At 45.3% G+C, this 18,114-nt stretch overlaps 1 pseudogene; it reads right to left on the minus strand.

The window, feature by feature from the left end:
• Positions 1-967: 967 nt before the first annotated feature.
• LOC100836059 lies at positions 968-12,049 on the minus strand (annotated as a pseudogene).
• Positions 12,050-18,114: the final 6,065 nt, after the last annotated feature.

Here is an 18,114-nt window from a genome sequence, read left to right on the forward strand (position 1 = left end):
CCACCACCACCACCTGAGCTTCGCCGGAGAGCAAGAAGGTGTACAACAACGGGCTAACGGGTTTGATAGTTCATCTAGCATGTGGGCCCGAGCCGTAAGAAAAACTGTCAATTCGCTTAACTGCGTCATTATGGGCTTTTTGTTACATTGTGACTGAAAACGTGTGGTTTTTCGAGCAAATTAGCAAAGGTGGTGCCTGCGTGAGAAAACTGCCCCAATATATGTGGTTTTGTAAAATTTACTCTTTGAAAAACACGGAAATCCGGCTGGCTTGGCCATGTTGTGCCCGGCACGGAACTAAGTGGGATGGGCCGGCTCAGGCCGGGCTAGCTTCGGGCCTGAGGTTCAGGTGCAGGTTTGGTACAGCCGGGGCCTTGGACCGCCCGATTACCGATTTTTTTTTTTTAAAAATACAACACGTTCTCGCATCGCTGGAAATAAAAACCTGTGGCCTCAGCACTCGGACCTCCACATCTCTTCTTGTGGTTGAAGGCCACGCTATTTTTTCTGTTTAGTTTAGAGCGCAAGCCCTTTTTGAGCATTGTGTGTGGCTGTCACAAGGAAAAAAAGGCCCGCTGACCGGGCCGGTAGTTTCACAGGGCTTTTCTGAGGCCCGTGGGGCTTTAACGGGCTCATGCCAGCCCAGCCGAGCTTGGTGCTGGGTCTGGGCCGAGAGGCTTCCAGCCCAGCCCCTCTAATGCCGGGCTTCACCGGGCAGCGCCCGTGCCAGGCCCGTTTATCCCTAGCCAGGCCGTTGGCTACCTATAGACCTGCCCAAGTCGAAGCTCGCCCAGGTCGTTCCTCGTTCGCCTATATTCTGCTGCTACGCCTGAAGCTTCGCTGTCCGAGTATTCTGAAATGAACGTTTGATGTATGTTTCAGCCTACATTTGTGTTTTATTTTTCCTCATACAGAACAACTGAACTACTCCGTTTTCTTGGGGAACTTTGGTAGCATCCTGCTGGTCTAAAAAAAGACAAAGTGCATACTTTATACTGCGGACAGAATCTTCAGAACGGAACAAAGCAGGCTGAATCCTTTTGCGGGTTTTCTGGGACTGCCATTTAAAACATTAGCAATGGCCGTGGAAACCTCTGTTTCAATATAAACATTAAATCACTAGTAACATCCAAACACCCAAAAATCAAAACATCAGAATTCCCATCAGGAGAGAAGAACAAGCATCAGACTTCACATCCTCACACCATATATATTTTCTCCAACAAGACTTATGTGGCGGGCAAATTAGTCAGAGTGGCTCATCAGAAATCCAACGCCTGAACATAGCGAGGCATCTCTCTGGTTGATATTCAGGCGCACTGTGCCCACCACCCTGTAGTTGGATGAAGCAATTTGTCTCAAGACTACAACACCATTAATTTATAATGCATTACATATAATTTGAATTGTGGAATGAAAAGTGTCCAACTAAACAGTCCCATGATAATCCGGGATCGTATCCAGGCACAAGTTTGTATGTTCCAAATTTCCAGTCTCAAAATGCAGGCTGAGAGATAGATATATTGTTACCTTTATGGTAGCGAACGTCATGTTATTTGTGTATGTTATGGTGAATCTGCACATCGATGCATCAGATCATATTTCAAAAACAATATCTGTATTTTCCAAACCAATTTACATTCTTGAATAATACAAAAATCAACTTAACGGGTATAGATAAATTCTCACCCTGCGGACTGTCCATCGAGATGCCAAGCCCTCCATTCATTCACAATTGGGAAGTTGAGTGATCTGACCCAGGACTGTGTGCCCAGAAATGGTATAACAGAATCGTGATCTCCACTGTAGAGGAAGAGAAGTTAGAGGTTTGGAAAACTAAAAAGTACCATCTATATATAGTAGAAGATGGATGCAATAATATCTCCAATTTTATTGCCATATGTTCTAGTACAATTCTGCATACTTGTCAATTGTTTAAGTAATATCACCCATTTCGAAAAGTAAAGTAAATACTTAATCGCATTAACCTATATACCAAGGCACGATACCCTTTTGTCGTAATGTTATGATGGTACTGTATGCTGCTTTTGATGTCTTCTGAATAAGGTAGATCTCCATTGTGGCACCTCACCCACTCGTCCATGCTCCCCTAAGTTATTGGCAATATAAGAGAAGGGTTAAAAATTGCATAGAAAAACAAATATTTCTTCTTGAAGAGAAAATTAGTGATTTTACCTTCTTGATCCCAAGGGTTTCCCATGTCATATTGTTGTTAGCCCAGAAATATAACAGGTAGTTACCGTAAGACTGCAGATGGGAAATTCTAACCAGATTCAGAAAAAACTCTTGATGATTTAGTAACATCTTGACAAGCGGCTTTATTTGTATGTATGCTTTCTTTCCAATATCTATCCATTATATATCAAGTAACACACGATTGTCAACCGTGAAAAAAATAGTTATGCAAGGAAAAAAACATATGGCTATTCATTACGCGGACCCAACTATTTAAGCAAGTCATAACGGCTTAAATTTGTCAACTGAATATGAGAAATTGGCCAAATCATTTCTGTATTGCAAGGAGAAGAACATATATGTCATGAACCAGGTTCACGACATGGGGGATAATGGCTTTAGGGCCTGTACGAGGTGACCCTGGACCCAAGAGGCGCGACGGCGCCATGAAAGGGCAGGGAGGAAGTATAACTAGATTGGTTTATTCTTGCTTGTCTCATAACGATTACAGGGGGCCCTTTATATAAGGAAGACTCGACTTGACATACAAGAAACTAATCTCTACTTTCCTAACAAACCATATCTCTACTTTCCTAACAAACCATATCTCAATATTCCTATCTTATCTCGTGCCTAACTAATTTAGGAGATGCTAATGGGATATTGTCCCTTATATGGATACCTAGGGCTGTGTCTCTATAGGGATGTACGCCCATGACATTACACCCCCCTTTTTGAGCAGCTCGTCCTCGAGCTGCGGTGGAGGCCACGGTTGAAGCCCGAGGAGGCCCCAAGCTGATGGCCGGCCATGGATGTCATGGTTGTGCAGCACCTTTGATTTTGGATGATGATGCACCCATGTCCCTGCCACCTTTGGAAGAAGTGGCCTCTCGCTTGTCCCCACGCCTGAGTGCAGGAACCGCCATGTTGCTGCAGCACGTCTCACCACCTTTTCTTGCGCCCGCCCCGAGAGGCGCTTCTTCCCTGTTGCTTGTTGCTGCTCCTCGCAAGCTTGGCAGGTTGCACTACCACCAGGTCTGGCTTTAGTTGTGTCACCCGTAGGGACATCGACGATGAAACCAGTAGCGGCGGTGAAGGCAATGGCGATGGAGACGAGATCAGCGGTGCTGCAACTATTGGGGATATGGTTCTTGGCGTGGCTGCTTTCCGTTGATCCACCGACGCGCGGACCTTGGTGCAAATTGCATGCACCTTGTCGAGCGCATCTTTAGCCTTTGCGATCGGGCTTGTAGTTCGTCAAACGTAGCTTTAATCCTGTCGCATGTAGCTTCAAACTTGGTGGAAGGAGATAACTCCGTGGCATCAGGCGCGGTGGACATCGACTGCTTTGATACCAAATTGTCATGAACCAGGTTCACGACATGGGGGATAATGGCTTTAGGGCTTGTACGAGGTGACCCTGGACCCAAGAGGCGCGACGGCGCCATGAAAGGCAGCCGCACCTCAAGGGCAGGGAGGAGGTATAATTAGATTGGCTTATTCTTGCTTGCCTCATAACGATTAAAGGGGGCCCTTTATATAGGGAAGACTCGACTTGACATCCAAGAAACTAATCTCGCCTTTCCTAACAAACCATATCTCAATATTCCTATCTTATCTCGTGCCTAACTAATAATTTAGGAGATGCTAATGGGATATTGTCCCTTATATGGATACCTAGGGCTGTGGCCCTATAGGGATGTACGCCCATGACAATATATCTTAGGATTACATGGTCATCACGGGCTTGCTATAGTAGGGCCTAGAGCAACATGGGCCCTCAACCTCAAGGAATGTTCCATCGGTAGAATTATAGAGGAAGGCTGAAGCTCCATGGGTGTGGCAGCAGTTCGCGTATTTGTAAGACCAGAACGTGAGATTGAATCCTGAATATTGCGATGTTGAGAGAGATAGTGACCATAATCAGTATGATCAACCTCAATTCCCAGAAAATAGCCGAGGGACCCCAAATCTAGCATCTTCAATTGCTCATTTAACTTTCTCTTAACAAATGCAATGTTTGCCTGATCATCTATAGTTATCAACATATAATCCACAGAGAGCATAAACAAAGTACGATCTCACTCAAATATATATGAATAAAAAGTGCAGGGTCATGTTCACTGGGAGAAAAGTCAGCAGCTTGAACCACAAAATTGAAATGCTACCAAGCAGGGGGAGCTTGCTTGAGCCCATAAATAACCTTTCGAATCCCAAATGGATGAGAACCAAGCATAGCTTGGGTGGTCAGCCAGCCAGGTGTGCTAACAGCCCACCAGAGTTCGATCCTTGAAGGTCTCACTTTGTAAAAATTATATATCTATATAATGTCGGACTGCAATCGTGCAACTCTTACAGTTTAACTTCAAAAAAAAAAAACTTCCGAGGTCAACAGCAGGCGGCTGTTGAACTTCAAAAAAAAAAACGTCCGGCCGTGCGGGCTAGGTCTCCTCAGCCGGGTGTCACCCGGGAGCTGCATCTGTCCGGGGGTCAACAGCAGGCGGCTGTTGTGCTCGGGCAGTCGCCCGCTGCTCCGGTTGCTCCTGTTCGTGTGTCAGGCGGACATGCGAATGGGACATCTACTCCAACGGTGGCCGAGATGATTGCGTTCGGCGGGATCCAGGATGCTGCGACGTCTGGGGTGCGATCCAGTGCAAGGCTTCATGCCCAGCCGGATGGCGACGCTACCTAGTTGGAGCGCGCGGCTCGTCGGACTCGTGACCGCAACAAGAACTTTAATTCAGGTACAAATTTACTTTCAAAATTTTCTTTTGTTGAACTACCTGATTCTGAAATCATGCAGAGGGCTAGTCGTATTGGGGTGTCTCTAGGTTCTACTATTTCATCTGTTAGTGAATCGATTAATTTACTTAAGGATGTTGAGATGGAGAGAGCGCTTTCCTTACTTCATAAGAATGTTGGGACTGCAAATGGGGATGTAGATGGCTTACACAATATATGTCTCGAAGATTTCAGATCTCTGTGTAGACTTAGATGATGAGTCGGTTGTCATTGAGGATGATCAGTCGGATCGTTGTGTGAGAGTCACACGCCCTCGAAAGAAGAAAGTCTACGATTGCTCAGCCGTTCGTCGGAGCTCTAGGATTAAAAAACAGAGACGTTATTCGTGGTGAAAGGTATATTTTGGAATAGTGAAGGTCTTCATGACCCAGCTAAGCATCGCTTTATACATGATCTTGTCCGTGAGTAGCATATGGATTTTGTGGCTATTTTGGAGACGAGGCGTTCCAATTTTCGACTCCCTTTTTGAATCACTTGGCTAGGGCTTTAGACTTTGCTTGGTATACTACCCCCGCACGGCAGATTTGGTGGTATACTCGTTGGGGTTAACACAACAACCCTCCACGTCAATTGGGTTAACACAGGGGATTTTGTGTTAAATTCCAGCTACGGTCCAAGGTGGATGGTTTTGACTGGGTTTTGGTTCCGGTTTATGGGGCAGCCCAGGTGGGGCATAAGGCGGAATTTTTGGCCGAACTAGTTCGGATTTGTGAGGCGGAAGTCCCGCCGATGCTGGTTGGTGGTGATTTTAATATCATTCGCCGTCGTGAGGAAAAAAATAATGATAATTTTAATGCTAGGTGGCCTTTTATTTTTAATACTATTATTGAGAGCTTAGACTTGAGGGAAATTGCTCTGTCGGGGCGCCAATTTACTTGGGCTAGTAGACGTCAGACTCCGACTTATGAGAAATTAGATCGCATACTTTCTAGTATTGGTTGGGAGCAAAAATTTCCGCTAGTGTCGGTTCATGCTCTGCCTCGTTCAGGATCTGACCACACTCCTTTGATTATTGATTCTGGCGATCAGGTTCACCTCGGTAATAAAGCTATTTTTTCGTTTGAGCTCTCATGGTTAAGTCAGGATGGATTTTATGAGATAATCGCCACTGAATGGGCGTCTATTACATCGGGTAACACGCCTATTGAGCGTTGGCAAAATAAGATTAGACACATTCGCCATTTCCTTCATGGTTGGGCCAAAAATATTAGTGGGGTTTATAAGAAAGAAAGGGATCACTTCTTAAAGATTATTGACGCTCTTGATATCAAGGCTGAATCTATAGACCTTTCGACGGCCGAGCGGTCTACCCTGAAGGAGGCTAATGATTTCGTATCTAAGCTCCGACGGGAAGAAGAGTCGAAATGGGGGCAGCGGGCTAAAGTTAAGTATGTCCAGGAGGGAGGTAATAATACGAAGTTTTTTCACCTCATCGCTAATGGAAAGAACATAAAGAAAAAAATCTTCTAACTCGAGCAGGACGAGGGGACAATTACGGGACAAGCGAACCTTCAATTGTTTATCTCCGATTACTACAAGAGATTGTTTGGTGCATCGCCGCCAAATTCTTTTTCTCTTTTGGAAGATCAGATCGAGGATATCCCTCAACTCTCTCCGACGGAGAATGCTATTTTGGTGGCTGTTTTTACGGAGGACGAGGTGCACGATGCAATCGTTCAGATGGAACGTAACAAAGCTCCAGGTCCTGGCGGCTTTCCGGCCGAGTTCTACCAAACTTTCTGGAATGTTATTAAATTTGATCTGATGGCGCTTTTCACACAGCTTTAGTCGGGCGAGCTGCCTCTTTATAAACTTAATTTTGGCGTAATTACTCTTCTTCCCAAGGAGGATGCAATTCAGATCCAGCAATATCGTCCTATTTGTATGTTGAATGTGAGCTTCAAATTTTTTACTAAGGTAGCTACTAATCATATTGTGGGGATCGCCCATCAAGTGATTAGTCTTACGCAGATGGCTTTTATGCCAGGCCGGCACATTTTGGAAGGGGTGGTTGTGCTTCATGAGACCATCCATGAGCTTCATCGGAAGAAGCTGGATGGAGTCTTGTTTAAGATTGACTTTGAGAAGGCTTATGATAAAGTTAAATGGCCTTTTCTCGAACAGTCGCTCCGAATGAAAGGTTTCGATCCTATTTGGTGCGACTGGATTTCTCGTCTTGTTCAGGGAGGAAGTGTGGGGATTAAGATGAATGACGATATTGGTCACTTTTTCCAAACCCGGAAAGGCTTACGTCAGGGTGATCCGTTGTCGCCGCTGCTTTTTAATATTGTTGTGGATATGCTGGCTATCCTTATTTCTTGGGCAAAAGAGGATGGTCGGGTTGGAGGCCTTATTCCTCATTTGGTTGAGGGAGGGGTTTCCATCCTCCAATATGCTGACGACACGATTCTTTTCTTGGAGCATGACTTAGCGAAAGCTATTAACATGAAGCTTATACTCAGCATTTTTGAGCAGCTCTCCGGTCTTAAAATTAACTTCCATAAAAGTGAGATCTTTTGTTTTGGGAAGGCTAAGGATGAGGAATCTAGCTATAAGAGCATTTTCGGGTGTGACTCGGGGTCGTTACCAATTCGTTATCTAGGGATCCCCGTTCGTTACCGTAAACTGCTTAATAAGGAATGAAAGTCGGTGGAGGATTGTTTTGAGAAAAAGTTGGGGTGTTGGAAGGGTAAGCTTCTTTCCTACGGCGATCGATTTACCCTCATTAATTATGTTCTTACTAGCATGCCCATGTTTATGTTATCTTTTCTTGAAATACCCGTCGGGGTTCGCAAGAGATTGGATTTCTACAAATCTCGTTTCTTCTGGCAGTCTGACGAGCATCGGCGGATGTATAGGCTGACCAAATGGAATATCATCTATCGTCCTAAGGACCAAGGTGGTTTGGGCATTGAGTTGTTGGAAATTAAAAATAGATGCTTGCTAAGCAAATGGCTTTTCAAGCTCCTTCATGAGAAAGGGATGTGGCAGGAACTGCTACAGAACAAGTACCTTCGTGGTGACACCCTTTCCCATACGTCTATTAGACCTACTGATTCTCCATTTTGGAAAGGGCTCATGAAAGTTAAAGATGACTTTTTTAGCCGTGGTATGTTCATCCGGGGGATGGTACCGGAATTCGTTTCTAGGAGGACACCTGGCTGGGAAATTCACCTCTTGCTCATCAATATCCTTCGCTCTTTCGGATTGTGCAGCACAAAAATGTTTCTGTTGCTACGGTCTTTGCGTCGGTTCCTTTGAATATAAGTTTTAGACGGAACCTCGATGGACACAAATGGGCGCGTTGGCTGCATTTGGTTCGGCGTTTGATGTTGGGGCAATTTTCTGGTGAGCCGGATAAGTTTGTTTGGAGTCTTTCTTCCTCGGGCATTTTTACAGTAAAGTCTATGTACGCAGATTTTATGAAAGGACAAACGGTTTTTCATCGGAAATACCTGTGAAAGTTGAAAATTCCTTCAAAAGTGAAGATATTTATGTGGTTTCTCGACCGCAAAGTTCTTTTAACTAAAGAGAATCTTGCGAAACGAAACTGGGAGGGGAGTTTAAAGTGTTGCTTTTGTGACTCCGATGAAACTGTACATCACCTCTTTATTTCGTGTCCTTTAGCTCGCATTGTGCGGCGCATCATTAATATTACTTTTAATCTGCCTCCACTGACTTCGATTACTAATTTATTTGGCAACTGGCTTACTGGGTTAGACAACAAAATTAAGGCTCATATTTGAATGGGAGTTTCGGCTTTCTGTTGGGCTATTTGGAACTGCAGAATTGATGTTGTTTTTAATAGAACCAGAGTTCCACATTTTTTGCAGGTTGTTTGCAGAGCTACCCATTGGATCCGACTGTGGGCTTCCTGCGCGTCTGCGGAAACCTTTGGATACTGGATACAACCGACTGGAGATGGTCGCTCGGGATATCTTCAGCCAGGCTGGCTGGCGGTGTACTAGACGCCTAGATGCATAATTTCGTCTTGTTAGAGCTATTTCGTTGGCTTATCTTTGTATCGACTATCGCTGATCAGTGAATTGTATGATGTTTTATCACATTGCAATAAAAATGGCTGTGTGCATCAATTGATGCAGAGGCCGGTGATCGCTTCCCCTTTTGAAAAAAAAAAGTTGTAACCTGATACTCTTGCAAATACTTTACTATTATATACTTACGTGGTTTCAACAAATGAAATCTGATTAAAGAGGTCTGTGGCGCAACTGCACGGGCCAATCATGCTAAATATTTTTATCAGTTCTAGTAAATATTGATGTCCTTTTGTCATTATTTGCATCTACTTTCTGTTTAGGTTTCAGCATTCTTAGCAACTATTTGCATTATATATTAACTTCTGTTCTCAATACCTTAACGAAATGTACATTCGATTTATTATTTTAGTTTGATCTTCTCTTTATCACACAACGACTTTAGTTATTGAGCGATGGAGTTAATTGAAATGGGCTTACTTGGCATTCCATTTGAGGACGAGGTGGTACATGTTTCAGCAGACCAGTCTCCTCCATCAGGACTTTTCTTTCTGTAGTATCATCGTTTGGTCTGGGAGACACATAAATGCACCTTTTATACAAAATGTGTGGCTTGGAATTTTCTTCAAACAGCTGCAGGGAAACATCCATTTGTTGCTTCAATACCAAGATAACATATCAAGGCATGAACCATAATCATATATTCAGTTATTTATACGACTGAAGCATGGATAATGGCTGTTTGGTACAGGTAATTTATGTTGAATATATTAATTCATTGAAATTTTCACTAAATTCATACACAAAATGACAAAATTTAGACGGCAAAATGTTGTATCCTTACTCTGTTAAACCTGTCCATAAGTTGTGCGCAAAGCGCATTCATGGGGTTCATATGATCTTCCCCTTGGCAGTGCTCCATTATCATCTTGAGATCGATCAACATCATATAGGGGAATCTTTAGTAGTTAGCTGCAGTCGAACAGTCAGTCGAGCAGGAGTTGTAGGTGTGCCTAATTAATCACCTCGTACAGTTGATCTGAAATTATCCCCATTCCATGAAGAAATGGCACTCTCGACCCAAATCAATGCCTTCACCTGTACGCGGGTTACCTACCAGATAGCCCTGACCATTTAAAAAAAAAAACCCTTACAAAACAATGTGATATTGAGGTTATGCCAGTGAAGTTGTTTGCAGCATCAATGCCTATAACAGCATGGACGTTGTGTGAATGTTAGCTAGCTTACCTTCAGATTAATTGTCGGCCTCCGTCCAGCTTCAATATCTGAAAAAAGCACAACGTGTTGAAGTAGGAGAATTGACTATCAACCTTTCAAACGCACCTATATAATAATTAAGTACCTTCTGATATCTTCAGCGCGAGGAATGGGACGATCCTTGCAGCAATGGAGTCTCCGCCGACGTAGAAAGGATTTGCGAGGTAATCTTGATGCTCGGTGAACCACTGATCCAACAGATGAACAGAAAAGTGGTAACTGACAGATCAACCACAATCGCAGGCATATATAAGCTGAAATTGACAGTAACCAGTACCCTTCAGAATAAAAATGAAGTATTATCTTGGGTTATTTTAGTACTCCATAATTAGTTTTTTACTTTCTTGTAATCCAACTGTACGATGTGAATACAACTACTAGTATACTCAAAACTATAAATTTGTTAAATATCTCTGTGTTAGGTTATGATTCCACCCTTATACTCCTTTGTTTGAAAACTTCTACAATACCGCAGAATGAATATAAGCCGCAGGAGTTCACTGTAAGGTTAATATCCCTACAAAAATAGAAAGAGGAGTAGTACCTTGTTGAGAAACTTTCTGAGCTGCAGAGAAGCAGACACATCTCCAACATCATAGCCTTTGGTGTTCCGGGAGAAGGAGAAGCCGGCGCCAACCGGCGAATCGACGAACAGGATGCTCGCAAACTTTGTCCAGGAGTAGGTGTGGTACCGCAGCCGTGGGATGCTTCCCTCATTGTAGGGCTCGACGACGAATTTCAACGGGCCTGCAAGAAAGAAATTAACCGCAAGAGAGTGGGAGACCAGAGAGATCAGAGAAGAAGGGCCGGGCGGCGCCGGAGGCCGAATCTTACTGACCTATCTCGAAGAATAGCCCGCTGAGCACGGAGCAGCGGTCGCCGCCGGTGAGCCAGAGCAGGACCGCGTCGCGCCGCGGGTCGCCCTCTGACTCGATGAAGTAGTAGAACAGTTCCGCGCCGTTCTCCTCCTCCACGCTGACGTACCTGCCATGGATCAGTTAAAAAGGAGCAGATGAATAAGCAAATGGATGCCATCTATGGCCATGCCTACCCTGTCTCGAGGTGGAATGGGAGGTCGCCGTCGAAGCCTGGGAGGCGGGACACCAGCGTCGGAGCAGCAGCCTCGGCGGAGAAGAGACGGGAGAAGATGCAGAGGAGGAAGAGGAGCCGCAGCAGGCGCTGGGGCAGAGACGCCTGCGCCTGCATCTCCATGCCTAGCTTGTTTCAGAACTTCAGATTGGCTTTGCCGACATATCTGACCTTCATCCGTTCATCCCTCGCCTAGATGATTCTAAATTAGTGTGGTCGCTGAGCACAGCTGCACATCAAAGTCTTTTTCTTTTTGAGGTCACATCAGTCTTAGTCTCGTGTACGCGGAGAGCCTGTTGAATAAAAAAATTGGTGGAGATTGTCAATGTTCATGAGTACGGAGTATTTTATTTTGCAGCCCCATGTTGCTGACGTACCTGCTACCATGGACAGTTGACAAGGAGCTGATAAACAAACAAATGGATGAGCACCTGAGCTGGGATGGAGTCATGTATGGCCATGCTTACCCTGTCTCGAGGTGGAATGGGAGGTTGCCGTCGAAGCCTGGGAGGCGGGCGACCAGCGTCGGAGCTGCCTCAACGGCGGGCGAGATGAAACGGCAGCAGAGTGAAGAGAAGCAGAGGAGGAAGACGAAGCCGCAGTAGGCGCTGGGGCAGAGACGCCCGCGCCTCCGTCTCCATGCCTCGTTTGAGTTTCATAACTTCGGACTGTTTTCGGGAAAAAGAACTTCAGACTTCAGATTGACTTGCACTTGCCCGCATTTCTTTGTTTTTCTAATCGGGCGACTTCCCCCATTTTCCATTTCATAAAAACGAAATAGTAAAATGCATCGGAATTCCTAATTTTTTCGCAAATGTCCCAAGTTACTTCTACTTCTTTGAAACTGCACATTTTAGTTTTAAAAATTTCATAAGTAGTTCATTCCAGGTCCTATACTAGTCAAGTGCGAGCGCGGATTGCAAATAACGCCCGCCTCTTTCTGTCTTCTCCCCCGCGAGCCCACCTCATTCTTCTCCTCTCGTCCATTGCATCCCATCCTGTCCCCAACCCAGTCAACAGGAGAGGTGGAGGAGTGGCAGGGCCGACACCAGGGCAGTGGGCGCGCCATAAAGGACGAAGCGAGGAGGGATTCTGCTCCCGTTGCCGAGGTTCCCGAGATCCGAGAAGCAGCAGCGGCCGCGCACGAGATCCGGTCCTACTCGGCTCGCCTGTTTCGCCGCCGCTCGGTCGGTGCGCGACGCCGAAGAGAAGAGGCGGGCTCCGGTGGTCGTGTCTAGCCGTGTGGTGCGGTGGGAGCAGCGCGTGCGTGTGTGCCCATGGCGCAGGGGGAGGAGCTGGCCGACGAGTTCTTTGACTCCACGAGCGCTGCCAGAGGTTCATCCGGTCCTTGGGCCTGCTGGATCCCGGCGCCCGGCCTCACGAGATGCCGTGCTCGAGGCCATGTGCTGAGGAGGAGATCGTTCTGGGCAGCCCCGCTGCCGAGCTGGTCTCTGCCGCTGTTACCCGTTCGACGGACAAGGGCGAGGAGCCGCGAGTGCCTGCGGACGACCGCGCCAGGGAGGTAGTGGAGTGAGTCCTCTTCTCCTCCATCCATGCATCACTCCGTACAAAAAGAATCACATATAAGGATTGCATGTACCCAAAGTGATCGGCGGTGGGTGGACTGCGGCGCGAGTTCGTCGGCGATGAGAGGGAGGAAGGGAGCAGCCCCACCGCCGGTTTGGGTTCACGTGAGGGAGAGATGAGAAGAGAAGAAGAATGAGGTGGGCTCGCGGGGGAGAAGACAGAAAGAGGCAGGGGTTATTTGCAAAAAGCCGTCCACGCTGGCACCTGACTAGTGGGCCCGAAGACCCACGTAGGCAGGCGGCACGCGCCAGAGCCAGTATAGGACCTAAGATGAACCACTTATGAAACTTTTAATTAGGACTAAAATGTGCAGTTTCAAAGAAGTATGACTAACTTGGAACATTTGCGAAAAAATTAGTACCTTTGGTTCCTTTTACTCAAAAGGAAAATAACATTGTCTTAGAGCCTTATAACCCACTATAACCAACCCGTCTAGGATTGATTGCTATGGGGTGAAAACCTGTTGCCACTGTATGCAGAGTAATATTCAACCCGCAGAAGCAGGCAAACTTCAAACAGCACGAGACACTTACAGACCCACACAGGGGAAAAAAAAGGCAGATTACTAAAGCAAGACTAAAAAGAGGACTTCAGTACATTGGAGCATCAGCGAGGCGATGTGCAGTATCAGCCGCCTGTGGCGCAGCCTGGTGTCAGCGTCTCAGTTGGATTGTAGCTTGTAAAAGTCCACTTGCCCACATTTCTGAATTCTGACCTTCATTCCGTTCCTCGCCTAGATGATTCGTGTCACAAATTCTTCTAATCAGTGTGGTAGCTGAGCCTGAGCCGATCTAGTACAGCGTCTCGTGATGCACCTGGAGCTCCGAGAAAAGCCTGTTGCAGCTAGTAGTGCGGATTGATGTGGAGACGTAGCCTCTTTGATCATAGAATTTTCAAAGAAAAAAACAGAGGATTCCAACGGTAAGAAATAATTCCTATGGATGCCATTTGGATCATAGGATTTGTACCAAAAAAATTTCATAGGATATGATCTTTTTTCTCCAAATTTTGGAGGAATCCAAGCATGAGGTCTAACCTCTTTGGAAATTTTCTTTGAAAGTTCCAATGCACCTTCTCTCTATATCTCTCCCCTCTTACTTCATCTAGTTTTAAAATTCCTATGTTTTTCCTACGGAACATCCAAACACATTTTTTTAACAATTTCTATGTTTTGAATCCCTATAATATACACAATGCCATGACATTCCAATCCTATGTTATTCCTATCCCTATATCTTTGCAATCCTACAATCCAAAGAGGCCTGTAGTACTGCGTGGAGAATCATGATACCCCGCCTGTTGGTGTGGTCTGCGGGAGATCTATATTGAAACCATTTGTTTCGAGTAAAATAATAAAATTAGAAATGCACCAAATTTACACATGCTCATGTTCAAGTGAAATTTTAATATTTCCATATAAATTCTAGACATGTCTTGAGAAATTGATAGAGATGCCTCAAATTGATAGAAATGACTCAAAAAAAATTAACATTAAAATTTTACAAACATAAATGCTAGATGAGGGTGCCAAATTAGTTTGCTAACATAATATTAGGTCTCCTGTAAAGACAAAAAGTGAAAGAATTTCGCATGAAAGGAAATTTTTACTTGCGTTCAATACACACATCTTCATTGTTACGAAACCAATGGATCCTCGATGAATTTGAAAATTTTATGTTATTCGGAAGTTAAAATATATAAACCCTCAGTTACATTCCTAACGCCCAACCATTAACATCTCTTGAAGAAACAGCAACATAAATCAAACAAAGTTAGAGCATATAGATAGACCTAATAAAAAAATGGAAGAATAAATCGGAATGTTCATCTTACATGTACAGATTTGCTGCTTGCTGCCTGTCGAGTTGCCATTGTCTTGTTCCGGAGAACACCTAGAAACAAATCCACATGAGTCTTGGCAAAGCTGGCCTATAGAGGTTTTTTTGACGTAAAAAGTTAAGTGAACACTTGCATACCTTTAGATAAGTTGAAAGTTGAAGGACAAAAAATATATGTATCTTTATACTATATTAGATGCGTGTGTTTTCACAAAAAAAAATGTTGTTTTCTTTAGCATTGTCCAGTCGGTCAAATTTATGTATCCGGTTCAATGATGTTCAAACGCCCCATGAACTACTTAACTGAAAAGGAACACTAGTGCACTCCCGGAAACAAAATGTATTCTGTTATAGCATTGATTCAACCAACAGCACGTCAAAGCACCACGCGACGTGGTTGAAGAAGCCCTCAGAAACAAAATGTATTCTGTTATAGCATTGATTCAACCAACAGCACGCCAAAGCACCACGCGACATGGTTGAAGAAGCCCTGAGAACGTGATATGGCCCAAGTAATGATCAAGGAAAATAATGTCGCAAATCATGTTGTTACCAATGTCACATTGCCGGAAAAGCCAAAGGAGAATACAACAATTGTCTACATTGGAGAAATACCACTTCAGATTTCGCGCTCCAAGTTTCCATCTCTTTCCACACCATTCTGGAAGGGTCTAGCATGTGTAGAGGGCAGTAATAACTAGTACTTGAAGTCAGCTTGTAGGCACAACAAATGGAGCATGATTTGAAGCCCAAGTCAAAAGATACGAGAGTTCCAATGCGAGCTGTTCATAAATTGACTGCTGCACGAGTCTCACAAGTTTCCTCCTTTCCAAGGCAGATCCACACGTTTTTAAAACTCATTTTGGGTTGCTTTCACACCTAACTAGGAGGGATGTTCCTAGTATAAGTATTCCCCACCATTTTCTTTGAAAAGGGGTTCAGATTTTCAGAGTTGTAGTCACCCATGTGTGGTTGTGTATGTGCTGAGAGCACTCGTGTTTGTTGAGCGTTAGCTTTCGTGTGTGAATTGAAGGGCATATCCTTTGATCTAGATAAGATCCTGATAGTTCTTCCTTGTGATTCTCAATAGGTTCACAAGTACTATAGTTTGGGTTGCGTTGTTGTAAACCGAATTAGTTATCCACCATCGAATATGGAGTGTTGTGTCGGCTGCTCTCGAGTTGTTCTTGTTATTTCTTTGTATCGTATATGATGTATGGGACTATGTGAGTAGAGGGGGGTTGATGGAGCAGCCAAGCTTTATATGTTTTTCATCGTAGGACGTAGAATCGTGAGTTCGTGACGTATATATTCGCTTAGCCCTGGGAAGGAGCTGAGATGGCGGCTACAGATGATTGTTTATTTGATTTGATCGTGGCAAAGGGGTCGGCAACAAGCAGCTTTGCGTACGTACGGCAGGTAAATCAAACCACATCCCCGTTGCTCCGGCCAGATCAGGTGGGCGTGATCAATCAGGCCACAGTTGTAATCGGGCCAACTAGGGCAGGAAATATGTATCCGGTGTCATACAAATTAAGCAGATGGTCATGGGTTATGCGTGAGGAGCAGAACAGATCGATCCGGGTCCCCCGATCAGCGGACGGTGTCTGGAGGCACAAAATTCAATTTCACTGTAATTTCGTTCGGGCCAATCGTTCCTCCCGCCACACTTCAAAGGTTAGTCGCCTGAGGAAAATCGGTTCATATGAACTGGATTCTGGGCACCATATGTTGGATTGCCAATGGTCTCCGGCCACTTTATGGACCTGAAAATCAGAAACCATTTTGGCGGCTTAAGACAGCGTACTTTAACGGACTAAGACCACCGGATTTGTTAAGTCGCCGGATGGGTCCCACTCCAGGTTTTGCCGCCTCCTACTAGCTTGACCCCCTGCCCGCCCCGCCGTGGCCAAATTCTTCTTCTCCGGCGGCGGCAAGAGGCGTCGGAACTTTCTTTCTTGGCGGCGCCGCAGGTCAATGAATTCCGCAAGCCCTGTGCTTGTATTTCCCCTAATTGATCGAGATCTGAACCACATCCGCCATTCGTTCTCTAGGAACCCTAGCATTTTGGGGGGTTTTCTGTTTTTCTGCGGTTGGTAGAAGCAAATTTTCCCAATCAACGCTGCCAGACGCGATGCCACCCACCAGGAACGGCGAAACCGGGTAATTATATTCGCTAGCTCATGCTTGCGCCATCAATTACAGGTCCAAAGCTCACAAAACTGACACCCCGTGGCATTGGCAATTAGGTCGGACGTGGAGACGAGGTTCAAATTCATTGTTACTTTCTTCCCGTCGGTTGGGAAGCTATCCGATGGCAGTCTTCGCATCATAGAAAGGGACACATTGGCCGAATGGGAGGTGCCAATTGGCGAATTTGATCCCCAGGTCACGGCAGAAGAGGGCAGGAAGCAATTAGGCTGTTCGTGGAGAAGATTGGGGAGTATATCCGCTGGGGACCAGCGCAAGAAAGTATCTGTTGCGGTACGATGAATCGGGCTCGAGGTATGAGTATGTCCGAATCGAGGATGGCGCGGATTTGGTCGCTGAGGTGGAGCGGAGCTCGTTGATTGAGACAAGAATTCGAAGGTTGGATATGTGGCGTCGAAGCTAGCAGAGCAAGCTGCTGAAGATGACTGGAGATCACGACAGAGGCAGAATGTTATTGTCACAACCCAAGTGACCGAAGGGCCAGAAGCTAGGGTTGTTGTGGACTGGAACGCCGTTCGTGTAGCCAAGGGGACACATGTAGTTATCACACCGATGAGTGACAATCGGATGGCCAACCTCTTAGGGATTCCAGTAGATGAAAGAGATCGGGAGTAGGGGGAGGAGCAGTCAGATGTTGATGATCCGGACGTCGCCGGGGCAAGTTCAGGCCCCGGTGATCGCAGTCGGGTCGATTCAGAATTGGACCAGATTTGATGTTTGATGCTGTAAATGATGTCGATGATGATCATGCTGATGAGCTGGTATGCGTATATGACAAAGAGAATCATGTTTTCGAAGTTGGTAGGATGTGGCCAAACATAGATGAGTTCAGGATGTCTTTCAAGACTTATGCAGTGAACAAAGAGTTTGATGCCCTGACTTTATGGAGTGACAAAAGAAGGTTTTGTGCTACATGCAAAGAAAAAGATGGGAGCATGCAGCCTTGCAAGTGGAAGATTCTAGCTAGGTGTCAAGCTGACGAGAGGACGGTTAGAATCAGTCGGATTCCACATCCGCACACCTGTATGACCACCACACAAAGAATAACAAGCAATTAAGCTTAGTTATAACACAGTTTGATAAGACAAACAAGCGCAATGAAAGCTTTATTTGGTGAT

Source organism: Brachypodium distachyon, chromosome 4 (assembly GCF_000005505.3).
Source record: "Brachypodium distachyon strain Bd21 chromosome 4, Brachypodium_distachyon_v3.0, whole genome shotgun sequence".
NCBI lineage: Eukaryota > Viridiplantae > Streptophyta > Magnoliopsida > Poales > Poaceae > Brachypodium > Brachypodium distachyon.